An 11746-nucleotide genomic window follows, 5' to 3' on the forward strand; every position below is an offset into this window, starting at 1 on the left:
GAAGTTGAGAGTATCAATAGCATGAAATCATCTTAAATCAGACTGGATGAAACACTAGATAGACTTCTGCTGTGTCATATAATAAGGAAAGTAAAGGCATTTGAAAAGGCATACCCCCTGTATAAAACCAATATGTTTCTTACAAATGGTACTATGAAATTGACTTTGATGAGATGCCTCTCTTGAGTGAACATAAATTGCCTTACTGAAAACCACTTTAACAATAAATTCTGTTTAAAACATGCATTCAACATAGGAAGTAGAGAAAATATATCACATAAGATATTTTTAATAAAAGTTTTCCCAAGTTCAATAAAATATGTTCTACTTATAGAAAATACAAAAAAAGTACTAAAAATTTTAAGAAGGAAAAAACCAAATGTCCCAACAGGCAAACACTATTAAAATTGTAGCTCTTAGGAATTTGGTAGACTACTCTAAATAGTCTCTTATTGTATAATTATCAAAATATAATGATTCTGTATGTACATTTTCTTTTTTCTTCCTTTGTTCTTTCCCTCTTGCTTTCCTTCCTTCTTCCTGTTCTCTTCCTCCACTTCTTCTTCCTTCTCCTCTTCCAACTTCTTCCACTGATTGGTAATTGAGAATTTTGCCAATTAAAATATATCATTGTATATCTTAAAGTCAGAAACCACACCAGTCTGGGACCTACATGAAATCTCACTTACAGAAGCCAATTCCAACCACCAAATTGTAATTATAAAGGAAATCTAATCTTTCTTTCACGTCTTGAAGAACATTCCAACCAAGTTTCTTGGAAGACCTGACTGCCACTCCCTAAATCTGCTGCTCTCGGACCTCTCTCATATTAACCCTAAAACTCTCTTGCAAGTCTGCAGCCCCCATTGCTTTCTGTTATCCTACAAACTGTCACTTGTTTGTGTGGATCAAATTAGTCACCCTAGCTAAGTTCTCTTTTTACATGACTCAGATATTATTATATTGGGATTATGAATCACATATACACAAAACCAAAAGAAAGAAAGAAAAGTATTTGAGAACCGTGCTTTCAAAGTCTCTTCTGTTCCAAGACGGAGTAGTAAAATGCTAAGTGAGATATCCTATCGTGTTAGTAAATCTTGTCCCTGTTGAGATTATAATAAGCATTTTTCTATTATGTAAAAAACTATTTGTGAACATATTTTAACAGCCATACAACATTAACGCAGCATAATTTCTTGAATCCTTTTCCTACTATTGGACATTCAGAGTGTTTCCAATGTTTCATTATTATAAATAACAATACAATCACATTTTGGTGCATATTAATTTTTTTCACATTTAAATTTTTTTAAGAATAGGTCATAGATTACTGTGTCAAAAAGCGTGAATGCTTTTAAGACACTTCACACATTTTAAAGAGCCTCAAAAAGTCAAAAGGTGAGATTAATGTGTAATTCCAACAGTATTAAGAGAATAAGGGTTTTATTTCATTCTCACTTATGTTTATGAATTGGGTAAATTTTTCAAGTATAATAGATAGAATACGTCACATCATTGCTGATTTAATTTCCATTTCTTTCATCACCAGTGATTTTTAACATTTTCTTTAGGTTCAAGTTTTAGATGTGTTTTCCTTTTTATAAATTATCTATAACATATCATTTGCCCTATTATGAACCATGTTGTGAAACCTATTAAGAATCATTTCACAAAGAAACTAGGAAAGCACTCCTTTCATTGCGAATTTATATATTCTGTGTGGCTTCTTTCCGCTAATTTTAAAGCTACCCATCTATTTTTAAAAGACTCAAAAATCACAATATTAATGGAATAATTAGTGAGCTCTCAGATGCATAATAGGTTACTAAAATTATTATTACAATTAGAAATAGTTAATGTTAACTCCCTCAAAATATGAAGCTTTAAAGAATAAATATCCTTTTTTAATGCTTCATAACTTCTTCCACTCTAAAAATATTTATGACTAGGATCCTAGATAAGAAAAGCAGAACTGAGGGCTCCAGCTGAAAACGGCATTGGGCTGTCTTCTTTCTCCCCAGAAGACACAATAAAATTTCCATAAATAAGATAACATTTTTGTCCCAGTTATTGAGCTGAAAAATCATCTAAGATAATGTAACAATAATCGTTTAACTTCCTCAAATAAAATTTGAACATTTTTAATTTAGAATACAAAATACATGCAATATTTTTTATTGAGATATAATCAACATGTAACATTGTGTCAGTTTAGGTATACAATGTGTTGATTTGATAAATTTATATACTGCAATATGATTACCACCATAGTTTTAGCTAACACCTCCATCATGTCACATAATTATCATTTGTGTGTGTGTGTGTGTGTGTGTGTGGTAAAAACAATTAGGATCTAGTCTTTTAGCAACTTTGAAGTTTATAATACAATATTGTTGACTATAATTACTATGCTGTGCATTAGATCTCCAGGACTTATTTATCTACTGGTTGCAAGTTTGCACCTTAAACAACTTTCCCCCATTTCCTTTACCCCTCAGCCCCTGGTAACCATCATTCTACTCTCTGTTTTTGTGAGGTTGGCTTTTTTAGATTCCACATATAAGTGATATCATACAGTTTGTCTTTATCTGTCTGACTTATCTCACTAAGTATAATGCCCTCAAGGTCCATCCATGTTGCCACAAATGGCAGGATTTTTTCTTTCTTATGGTTGAATAATACTCCATTATATATATAGTGAATAATGCTGCATTATATATAATGCTGCAATAAACATGGGAATGCAGATATCTATTTGATATCTTGTTATCATTTCCTTTGTATATATATATATCCAGAAGCAGAATTGCTGGATTATAGAATAGTTCTATTTTTAATTTTTTGAGGAAACTCCATACTGTTTTCCATAGTGGCTGAATCAATTTACATTCCCACCAACAGTGTACAAGGGTTCCCTTTTCTCTACATCGTCACCAACATTTGTTATCTCTTGTCTTCTTGAAGATAGCCATTCTAACAGGTGAGAGGTGATATCTCACTGTAGTTTTGGTTTGCATTTCCCTGATGATTAGTGATGTTGAGTATTTTTTCATATACCTATTGGCCACAACATACCAAAACTTATGGAATGCTAGAAAAGCAGTTCTAATAGGGAATGTTACAGCAACAAATGCATATATTACAAAAATAGAAATATCTCAAATAAACAACCTAACTTTACACTTTAAGGAGCTAGAAAAAGAAAGACTAAGTCCAAAGTTAGCAGAAGGAAGGAAATAACAAAGATCAGAGTGGAAATAAATGAAATAGAGACCAGAAAAATAAAATAAAAGATAATGAAATCAAGAGCTATTTTTTGAAAAGATAAACAGAGTTAGCAAACATTTAGCTAGACTAAGGAAAAAAAGAGAAGACTCAAGTAAATAAAATTAGAAATGAAAGAGGGTACATTACAACTGATACTACAGAAATATATAGGATCATAAGACACCACTGTGAAAAATTATATGCTAACAAACTGGATAACCTAAAAGAAATGAATAAATTCCTAGAAACATACAACTACCCAGAGTGAATCAGGAAGAAATAGAAAATCTGAATAGACCAATAATGAGTAAGAAGATTGAATCAACCCTCAAAAACCTCCCAACACAAAAAAGCTCAGGATCAGATGGCTTCACTGGTGAATTCCACCACTCTTATTCAACATAGTACTGGAAGTCCTAGCTAGAACAATTAGGAGAGACAAAGAAATAAAAGTCATCCAGATCACAGGAGAAATCACAACAGATACCAATGAAATACAAGGGATCATAAGAGAATACTATGAAAAACTATATGCCAACAAACTGAACAACCTGGAAGAAATGGACAACTTGCTAGACTCCTACAACCTCCCCAAACTGAATCAGGAAGAAATAGAGAATCTGAATAGACCAATAACAAGTAAGGAAATAGAAACGGTAATCAAAAACCTCCCCAAAAATAAGAGTCCAGGACCAGACAGCTTCTCTGGAGAATTCTACCAAACATTCAAAGAGACTTAATACCTATCCTTCTCAAACTATTCCAGAAAATTGAGGAAGATGGAGTACTCCCTAACACATTTTATGAAGCCAACATCACTCTGATCCCCAAACCTGACAAGGACAACACAAAGAAGGAGAACTACAGGCCGATATCACTGATGAACATAGATGCAAAAATCCTCAACAAAATTCTGGCAGACCGAATACAGCAATACATCAAAAAGATTATACACCATGATCAAGTGGGATTTATACCAGGGACACAGGGATGGTTCAACATCCACAAGTCAATCAACGTGATACACTACATCAACAAAATGAAAAACAAAAACCACATGATCATCTCAATAGATGCAGAGAAAGCATTTGACAAGATCCAACACCCATTTATGATAAAAACCCTCAATAAAATGGGTATAGAAGGAAAGTACCTCAACATAATAAAGGCCACATATGACAAACCCACAGCCAACATCATACTCAATGGACAAAAACTGAAAGCCATCCCTCTGAGGACAGTAACAAGACAAGGGTGCCCACTTTCACCACTCCTATTCAACATAGTACTGGAGGTTTTGGCCAGAGCAATTCGGCAGGAAAAAGAAATAAAAGGAACCCAAATAGGTAATGAAGAAGTAAAACTCTCGCTGTTTGCAGACGACATGATCTTATATATAGAAAACCCCAAAGAATCCATAGAAAAATTATTAGAAATAATCAACAACTACAGCAAAGTAGCAGGGTATAAAATCAACATACATAAATCAGTAGCATTTCTATACACACATGAATCAGTAGCATTTCTATACACTAACAATGAACTAACAGAAAAAGAACTCAAGAACTCAACCCCATTCACAATCGCAACGAAAAGAATAAAATACCTTGGGATAAACTTAACCAGGGAAGTGAAGGATCTATACAATGAAAACTACAAGACTTTCTTGAAAGAAATTGACGACGACATAAAGAGATGGAAAGACATTCCATGCACATGGATTGGAAGAATAAACATAGTTAAAATGTCCATACTACCTAAAGCAATCTACAGATTCAATGCTATCCCAATCAGAATCCCAAGAACATTCTTCACAGAAATTGAACAAACAATCCTAAAATTCACATGGGGCAACAAAAGACCGCGAATTGCTAAAGCAATCCTGAGCAAGAAAAACAAAGCCGGAGGAATCACAATCCCCGATTTCAAAACATACTACAAAGCTACAGTGATCAAAACAGCATGGTACTGGTACAAAAACAGGTCCACAGATCAACGGAAGAGAATTGAAAGCCCAGAGATAAAACCACACATCTATGGACAGCTAATCTTTGACAAAGGAGCAGAGGGCCTACAATGGAGAACAGAAAGTCTCCTCAACAAATGGTGCTGGGAAAACTGGACAGCCACATGCAAAAGATTGAAAATTGACCATTCTTTTTCACCACACACCAAAATAAACTCAAAATGGATCAAACACCTAAAGATTAGGCCTGAAACAATAAGTCTTCTAGAAGAGAATATAGGAAGTACACTCTTTGACATCAGTTTCAAAAGAATCTTTTTGGACACTATAACTCCTCAGTTGAGGGAAACAATAGAAAGAATAAACAAATGGGACTTCATCAGACTAAAGAGCTTCTTCAAGGCAAGGGAAAACAGGATTGAAACAAAAAAACAGCTCACTAATTGGGAAAGAATATTTACAAGCCACTTATCCGACAAAGGGTTAATCTCCATAATATACAAAGAACTCACACGGCTTAACAACAAAAAGCAAACAACCCGATCAAAAAATGGGCAGAGGACATGAACAGACATTTCTCAAAAGAAGATATAAATATGGCCAATAGACACATGAAAAGATGTTCATCATCGCTAATCATCAGGGAAATGCAAATCAAAACTACACTAAGATATCACCTTACACCCGTTAGATTGGCAAAAACATCCAAAACGAAGAGCGACAAATGTTGGAGAGGTTGTGGAGAAAAAGGAACCCTCATACACTGTTGGTGGGAATGCAAACTGGTACAGCCACTATGGAAAACAGTATGGAGATTTCTCAAAAAGTTAAAAATAGAAATACCCTATGACCCAGCCATCCCATTACTGGGTATCTATCCTAAGAACCTGAAATCAGAAATCCCAAGAGTCCCTTGCACCCCTATGTTCATCGCAGCATTATTTACAATAGCCAAGACGTGGAACCAACCTACATGCCCAGAAACTGATGATTGGATAAAGAAGATATGGTATATATACACAATGGAATACTACTCAGCCATAAAAAAGACAAAATTGGCCCATTCGCAGCAACATGGATGGACCTCGAGGGTATTATGTTAAGCGAAATAAGCCAGTCAGAGAAAGACGAACTCTATATGACTCCACTCATAGCTGGAAGTTAACATATTGACAAGGAGATCTGATCGGTGGCTACCAGGGAAAAGGGGGGGTGGGGGGAGGGCACAAAGGGGGAAGAGGTATACCCACAACATGACTAACAATAATGTACAACTGAAATCTCACAAGGTTGTAATCTATCATAACATTAATAAAAAAAAAAAGTCATCCAAATCAGAAAGGAAGAAGTAAAATTCTTGTTATTTAAAAATGATATAATCTTATATACAGAAAATCCTAACCACTCAACCAAAAAACTGTTAGAAGTTTCAACAAATTTAGTAAAGCTGCAAAATATAAAATCAACAAACAGAAATCAGTGACATTTCTATACAATAATAATGAAACATCTGAAAAAGAAATAAAGAAAACTATCCCATTCACAATAGCATCAAAAGAAATGAAATACTTAGAAATAAATTTAACCAAGGAAGTGAAACATTTGTATAATGAAAACAATAAGATTTTGATAAAAACATGGAATATTTTACTATATTAAAGGTAATATACAAGATATTTTGACGTATTTTACTAGAGAGAGAATAAAGGTAACATTTATTAAGTGTTTATATGTCAGGGCCGTTTCTAAATATATTACATATATTAGTTAATTGACTCCACATAAACCCATTTATATTACGGATTAGAGATACAGATGAGAAAACTGAGGCATAGGGGATTTATTTACTGACTGGAGTCAAGCAAGTAGGAAGGGGCAGAGCATAATTTGAACTGAGGTAATATGACTCCAGAGTTTTATATCTTAACTTTTTCAGGGTACCACCTCTAAACTAGTGTTTTATAAGAACATTTCCAATAACACTTTACTTTTACTGTATAAGACAAAATATTCAAAAGCAGAAATTTAAGAAATATCTTGCCTAGTTAATACAATACTGGACACTTTATTGCTATTCTTACGAGTTCTTTTCTTTAAGACTCAAGCACTTGCTTAGAGCCTATATGCCTTTAGATAGGGCCCTATCTCTCTCTCGTCCTTTTCAGTATCACATTCAGTCTCCCACAATTGGTCATGTGATTTCTGCCACTACATCTTTGTTGAAGTTGCTCTTGCCAAGGGCACCATTGATTTGCTTGTCACTAAATCCTTTTATACTTTTAACCTCCCATCATAGCTGAACACTTTGTGGCATCACGGCAACTCCTACTCCTTTTTTATTAAAATATTTCCTCTCTTTTCATGATACCCTTCTTTTCTTGATTTTCATTCCTTTTTCCTGATTATTCTTCCTTAGTTTCTTCAATTTTGTGCTCTTTCTCTTCCCACTCCTTCAATGTAAGAATTCTCAACGATTGCAATCTTCTTCACACTCCAAATATTATCTCCAAATAAATCTGACCTAGCTCTAAAGGTTGTAACATCAATCTGTATGCTGATGTCTGGAAAATATGTATCAAATGCTCTGCCAAGTAAATTTTATATTCAACTGTGTCCAAAAATAACTCATTATTTGTTCTCAAGAAAACTTCCTGTGTTCCCTATCTCAGAGTCTGACACGATCATCCACTCAGTGACTCAAGCATGGAACCTAGTTGTCCCTTTCAAGCTATCCATTTTCTCATCTCCAAACCCAGCCAACCAACTCAGCCTACATGTTGAGATGTCACCCTACTTCCTAACTGGTCTCCTGGAGCACTTATCACTGTTAAAATCCATTCTCTAAACTGCCTTCAGGGCAAATATTTCTAAAACAAAACTGGCTGAGCTACTCCTATGTCGAAAAGAGTCATTGGCTTCCTGTTACTTATACAATATAGTCCAAACATAGCAAACAAGAATCTTTATGAGCTAGTGTTTGACTGCCTCTCTATTTTCATGACCTCCATGTTCCACACCCCAAGATACCAATTCACTTGTGATTTGCATGTACCTTTACACTTTCTCTTCATTCTGCTCAGGATGCCTTTCAAAATTATGTTTATATAGGAATTACCTACTTATACAAAAATAGATATTACTCCTTCTCTGACAGTTATGCACTTCTCTTTAGTGCTTCTATGTTGGGTGTTATGATACTAGCACACTATGTGGTCTAGTGATTGTGGTTATATTTCTGTTCCTTTCACTTACTTCATAAGGCAGTAGTACATAGCACAATGTATAGCACATAATGATGTTCACAAATATGTTTTGAAGTGCACTGAAATCTCTTCAATTCCTGCAAATATGAGGCAGAAGAAGATGTTTCCTTATAGTTCTGTAAAATCTGGTTGTCAGTCAAATCAATAAAAGTTATAATTCAAGTTAAAGAGCATGATAAATCAAAGCAATCACTTCATAGCAAGTTATGTTTAACTATTCAATTGGTTTGTCATGATGAAAACGACTATATTTTGGTTGAAAAATCTATGATTTCAGAGGAGAAAACTCATATTCTCTGATTTTTTGACATTTTCTAGTTATTTTGATGTAGTTTAAATAGACCTTGAATGGCATGCTACCCTGCTTGCTTTTCCGGGCAGCAAAGAAATACTGAAAAATTGACATCCCTTATCATCTACTGTTTCAAGGTAATTATTTAAGACCTGTAGCTGTCACTGTAATACTAAACTTCTTCTGTTTATCCAGAAGAAACACAATGACATTCATCACCATGCTGCACAGTAATGTTAGTTTGAAAGTATCATGTTTAAACTTTTAAATGTGTAATGTTTAATTTACTTTAGTTTGCTTTAGAAATATTTTATATTTAATCCTTTATCCTCAACTTAGGCAACTAATTGCTTTTGAAAAATTACACCAGTCAATTTCATATTTCACTATATGGTAAATGCTGATAAGTAACTCTCATTTATCAATGATATTCAGCTCTGCATGAATTATTTTCAAGACATAATGCTCTGGGTAACAGTTGTCTTTGGTGATGCTCAAATTAGGTATTGAATGTAAATCGTATAATGAACTAGAGTAAAAGTACAAAAAATGGAGAATTCAGTGAGAATAATAAAATAGTATATCTAAGCATATCACATAAAAATTGCCCTTAGTTTGAAATAAATAGTTCGCTTGTATGTAAAATGAGTGTGACTTTTACTTGAATGAAAAAATGAACCAGTCTTGGTCTTTAATAGTTACCTAATGGTTGTATTGTTATTTTACTTCTTTGTAAACTAATACTGTACTTTCAACATTTATTTTTTAAAAATGCAATCTAACTCTCTGAGTAGATTTTTAACTAGTGCAAAAATGACAGACAAATGATGTTCATCTCAAGGAAAAGAATCCTAAAGAGATTGCTTCGAAGACTTACCCGATGACATGTTAAGCACAATCAAGCCACGTATAGCCAGCCCACTTTGCTTTTGTTAAGGCATTTCTCATCTCACCCCTGGGCCATTACAATAAGTCTCCTTAATTTCTTAACACTAGACTCCCAAATCCAGCCCAGAATTGGATATCACTATGCAATTCTAGAGATCTAAAAAGCAAAGCTTACCACATCCTTCCTGTTTAAATATTTGTGATGGTTTTCTATTGCCAACAGAACAAAACTGAAACTTATCATAGGCCTAAGGATCTTCAAATACATCTCCAGTTTACCCTTCCAACTTAATTCTGGTCCCATACCACTCCCTGATAAGAATGCTATGGCTCTTACGAATTTAATTTTGTTAGCCTTTTTCAATTATGGTATATTCTTTTAAGGGTTATTTATTCAGCCTTCATCTTCTTCTCCAAAGGGAAAACTATCCATCCTTCAAGACTCCTCTTAAGTAGTGGCTCCTTTTTAAAGCATTTGGCAACATTTCCAGGCAGGTCAGAACCACTTTCTTATGTTCCCGCACCACTTTTGTCAATTATTAGAGCACTTTCTTCTTGGACTGTGATTACTTCTCTGTTTTCTCTCATCCTTAGACTGTGAGCTCCCCGAAGGCTGAAATTACACTCCTTTCTGAATCTCTAGTGCCAAACAAATAGAAGATACTCAGAAAGCGTTTCTTGAGTAAATACATGAACGGACGAATGAATGGTTTATACTACGTGTGTGTGTGTCCCAAGAGAAAATACGGTTTAGGCAGTACACAATAATCCAACAGGGGTTTATTAACAAAGGGAACACTTGCCAAGATGTGGTTGTGGGACAATCACAAAACATAGTGGAATAATTCTCATTAGCAACCAAGCTCTAACCAACCTTAGACTCAATAAGACAAGGAAAGGGTCCTGGAAACAAGAAGAACAGAGAGTCATGTAGAGTTTAATGCCTTGAGAGGAGCACTGACTTCCAATCAAGGGACACAGACTGTTGGAGACCACATCAAAGAAGCTGTTTGGAATAAATCCCCTGACTCTATTCTGTTGCCATTCTCTAGTCTCTTGTTGGCAGTCCTTATTGGCAGACTTCAACTAGAAGCCTAGAGATGGCAGACCCTCTTGATGCAACCCATGTTTATTAGTGCTCAAGTGATGATTAACATGGAGAAGGATGAGGAGTAGGTCTAGATGGGCAAATGGACACATCCGACACAATGTATACATTAACTTATATATTATACATAATATCCTGAGGGATAACCCAATAAATAACTATATTAGGCTTCTTCCAGGCCCAGGTTCTGAATAAATTGAGAAATAAAACTTACCTGTTAGTGAGAAAATTGGGAAATCAAATTATCCTTTTCCTTGATTGGAGAAACCAGATTAATGGATGTGACTTTAAGGCTATTTTCCAAGTAGGTTTGCAAATACTGAGTCTGATATCTGAAAGACATACTCATCTATGTATGACAATCTAAACTGGGACAGTCCTATATGCTGCACATGTGGTATAGCAAGATCCATGTTCTCTTCAGGTAAATTGGCCCCAAGAGAAAGAAGGATAGCACTGAATAAGAACATTGGTTATTCTTCTCAAATTTACTAATCAGATGCAGTAAATACTGCAATAACACAGCCTATAGTGATGCGAATTCATGTATAACACATATAGTAATTGGCTTTTCTTCTGATTGCAGACTCCTAGCTATCAAGTAGGAATGGATACAACTCTTGAACTTCAGAAGAGGAAAGGAAGTTGTAGAGGAAACGGTACGATGTGGCAGTGAAATGGTAGCCAGCCCCGTCTCAAGAAGCTGGAAAGTGGAGGGTGCATCCTCTTTCATCAGTATTCATTCTTCTGACCAAATCTGCCTGTATCAGATTGTTAAAATTGGCAACAACAAACCAGGAGGTTTTTGGAATTGCTGCCTCTGTTCTAAAGGTTTCTGCCAAACTTAAGACCCAGAATGATCCACATGGATATTTAACTTGGATCAACGACAATCAACAGGTGGTGTCAAATGTAGTTAGGATTTGTATTGATTTGAAACGTGAAGTCAGATCTTCAGA

Source organism: Equus quagga, chromosome 3, assembly GCF_021613505.1.
Source record: "Equus quagga isolate Etosha38 chromosome 3, UCLA_HA_Equagga_1.0, whole genome shotgun sequence".
NCBI lineage: Eukaryota > Metazoa > Chordata > Mammalia > Perissodactyla > Equidae > Equus > Equus quagga.